The sequence below is a fragment of the Arachis ipaensis genome, chromosome B06 (assembly GCF_000816755.2).
Source record: "Arachis ipaensis cultivar K30076 chromosome B06, Araip1.1, whole genome shotgun sequence".
Taxonomy (NCBI): domain Eukaryota; kingdom Viridiplantae; phylum Streptophyta; class Magnoliopsida; order Fabales; family Fabaceae; genus Arachis; species Arachis ipaensis.
In genome coordinates, this window is record NC_029790.2 from 36,825,049 (window position 1) to 36,829,217 (window position 4,169).

The following is a 4,169-nucleotide window of genomic DNA, read 5'->3' on the forward strand; positions in this document are numbered from 1 at the left end:
GCACCAATTGTGCAAGGCCCCAACTGGACGTTGCCATTTGAGATAATGTGTGATTCGTCGAACCATGCTGTAGGTGCCGCACTCGCACAGCGCGATGGTAAACTCCCTTATGTCATTGCTTACTCTTCTAAGACACTAGATGCAGCACAATCCAACTATACCACTACTGAAAAAGAACTCTTAGCTATTGTTCATGCTTTAGATAAATTCAGATCTTATTTGCTAGGGTCAAAGATAGTGGTATACACAGAACATGCAGCTTTAAAGTACTTGTTGACAAAGAATGAGTCAAAGCTTAGACTCATACGTTGGATCTTGCTTTTGCAAGAATTCGATATTGAGATTAGGGACCGGAATGGATCTCAAAACCTGGTTGCGGATCATTTAAGCCGCATTGAGAATTTAAAATTTGATCCATTTCCAATCAATGACTCATTCCCATTGGATAGTTTGCATGCTGTGTCGGATAGCTTTCCTTGGTTTGCCCCAATGGCGAACTACTTGGTTGCGAAAATCTTTCCTCCCAACATTTCGAAAAACCAAAGGGACAAGTTGAGGAGTGATTCCAAATACTATATTTGGGATGACCCTAACTTGTGGAAGAGAGGCGTGGACCAAGTAATTCGAAGATGTATCCCGGAATCTGAAATCCAACAAATTTTTGAAGCTTGCCATTCGTCCGAATGTGGAGGCCACTTTGGCCCACAAAAGACCGCTAAAAAAGTGTTAGATTGTGGATTCTGGTGGCCAACCTTATTCAAGGATGCTAACCAGTTATGTGTGTCTTGCCATCAGTGTCAGAGGTCGGGAAACACATCCCAAAGGGATGAAATGCCTCAGCAACCTATGTTGTTCTATGAGATATTTGATGTATGGGCATTGACTTTATGGGACCGTTTCCCAACTCTAGTGGGTATCTGTATATTCTGTTAGCGGTTGACTACGTGTCAAAGTGGGTAGAGGCCGAAGCTACCCGCCTTGACGATGCCAATGCCGTTGTTTCTTTTATTAGGAATCACATTGTGTGCCGTTATGGGTCACCACGAGCAATCGTGAGCGACCAAGGATCCCACTTTTGTAACAGGAGGGTAGAAGAATTACTCAAGCGCTATGGAGGATCGCATAAGGTTGCTACTGCTTATTATCCACAAACAAATGGACAAGCAGAAGTGTCCAACCAGGAAATTAAGAGGATTTTGGAGCCTCCAGTTAGGAGATGCACTATGGGCGTATAGAACGGCCTACAAGACTCCGATAGGGATGAGTCCCTTCCGGATCGTCTATGGTAAGGCATGCCACCTTCCGGTGGAGATTGAGTATCGAGACTATTGGGCGGTAAAGCAGTGCAACATGGATTTAGCCAAGGCGGGTGAAGCTAGGAAGTTACAACTAGAGGAGCTTGAGTGTTTGAGGAACGAGTCATATGAGAATGCCCGGATCTATAAAGAGAAGACTAAAGCATTTCATGACCATCACATCCGGAAGAAGGACTTTCAAGAAGGTGATGAAGTCCTCCTCTACAACTCAAGGCTTCGATTTATGCCTGGCAAGCTCCGCTCTAGATGGAAAAGACCTTTCAAAGTGAAGGAGATAAAGCCATATGGAGTGGTTGAGTTGTTTAATCCCAAGAGTAAAGAAACTTTCAAAGTGAATGGACATAGAATGAAGAAGTATCATGGTTACAAGCCCCTAAAAGAGCTAGAGGTGTACCTATTGGAGGATGCTCCAAGGAGAGAGGAAGCTTAAGAAAAAGACCGTCCAACTTAAGGACGTTAAAGAAAAGTGCTAGGTAGGAAGCACCCCACCGTGGTAAGATCTTCCTTGTTTATACCATCTTGTTTGTAACCTTAAATTCTTGTGAATCTTGTGATTTCTTGATGATTAATCGATTGCATAGGAATGCTAGTTTTATTCTTCTTGTGAATAGATAGGATGTTAATGTAGTTTTCCTCATTTTGGTATGGATGAATTGTTGAAGTAGGGAGAATGCTATGTTTTGGATTGTGCATGATATTGTGAAGTATTCTCTTTGACTACTAGCTTAAGCACCTACCAAGTATGTGTTAGAATAGGTCTTGTTATGTTGTAAATAGATAGAAAAATGAAAAACGGGCACCGACGTGCCAGCGCACTGTGCGCGCGCGCGCCAGTGGTGCAATTCCACCTCTTGGGCCAAATACTCGAGAGTTATGCCCATTTCATGCCCAACTCGCGCCAGGCACTCACGCGTCCGCGTACTTGCCGCCTGCGCGCACCATCGCAAAACACCCATCGACGCGCAAGCGCAATGTGCGCGCGCGCGCCGATGGCGATATCTGGACTCTCTGGTACAAAAACCAGAGAGTTGTGCCACATTTGGGCCAACCTTGTGCCAAAATTGACGTGTCCGCGCCAGTCACGAAATCTCTCAAGCACGCGTCCGCACAAGGTGTGCGTCCGCGCGCCTGCGCCACTCACCAACTCTGGTACAAAAACCAGAGACATATGCCAACTTTGTGCCATTTCTGTGCCAGGGGCACAAATCCCCTCACGCGCGCGCGCTACTGACGTGCACGCGTCCCTTACTAACACCCTCACCGATGCGCCGGCACACTGTGCGCGCATGCACCGGTTGCGCGAAGCAGTTTTATAACTTCGCGCCTTGTTCTGTTTTCCCCTTCTCAACCCCTTTTCTTTCTTAATTCTTTTTTTCTTCTTCCTCCATCATACCTCCTTCTCTCCTCCTTCTTCCACAATCCACCACCACTGTCTCCAGCCACTCACCGGCGACAACCACCTTTTCCGGTGGCACTACACTTCTCCTATTTCTTTTTCATCTTCACAAAAGAAAACTCAACCTTGTTCCCTTATCCTTCTCAAGGTTTCACTTCTTCCATTTTTTTCTTTTATTTTCTTTGCATTATTTCTTCTAGTTAGATGTTTTTTGTTGCTTACTTAGTTCCTCTTTTACTTGCAAGATGATGTTCCTTGTTTTTTGTTTGCTTACTTTTCCCTTTTCCTTATTTTTTCATAGATATTGAATTTGAGCTTAATTTGCTTTAATAGATCTTTTATCATTCCTTTTTCTTATCTTTGCCAATGTGTGACGTTTATGTGATGATTGATGTTTCATTTTGGGCTTTAAAGTGATTAAGTATCTCATAATCGCTCTTTGCTTGATAATTGCACACCAAGTGTTCGAGGAAATGCATGAATGCCATTTTGGTTTCTTTTGACAATGTACTTTCAATTGGATGCTTCCCCTCATTCACTTGTTGTCTTCTACACACATTGAGTCCATTTTTCTTGTTAATTAGATACTCATTGTACATGACTTGCTCTTTGTTATGGATGCCTGAGATTACACCTCTCATGCCATTGAATGCTTTACTTCCTCTTGCATCCTGATGAGCGGATAATTTATACACTTTTTAGCATTATTTTTACATATTTTTTAGTATGATTTAGTTAGTTTTTAGTATATTTTTATTAGTTTTTAAATAAAAATCGCATTTCTGGACTTTACTATGAGTTTGTGTGTTTTTCTGTGATTTCAGGTAATTTCTGGCTGAAATTGAGGGACTTGAGCAAAAATCAGATTCTGAGGTTGAAGAAGGACTGCAGATGCTGTTGGATTCTGACCTTCCTGCACTCAAAGTGGATTTTCTGGAGCTACAGAACTCTGCTCTCAATTGAGTTGGAAAGTAGACATCCGGGGCTTTCCAACAATATATAATAGTCCATACTTTTCCCGAGTTTAGAAGACGCAAACTGGCGTTCAACGCCAGTTCCATGTTGCATTCTGGAGTTAAACGCCAGAAACAGGTTGCAAATTGGAGTTAAACGCCAGAAATAGGTTACAAACTGGCGTTCAACTCCAAGAGAAGCCTCTACACGTGTAAAGCTCAATGCTCAGCCCAAGCACACACCAAGTGGGCCCTAGAAGTGGATTTCTGCATCATTTACTCATTTCTGTAAACCCTAGTAACTAGTCTGATATAAATAGGACCTTTTGCTATTATATTAGATATCGTTGATCAATTTTATGCGATCTTAGACCTTTATGGGGGCTGGCCATTCAGCCATGCCTGGACCTTGTTCTTATGTATTTTCTTCGGTAGAGTTTCTACACACCATAGATTAAGGTGTGGAGCTCTGCTGTTTCTCATGAATTACTACAAAGTACTATT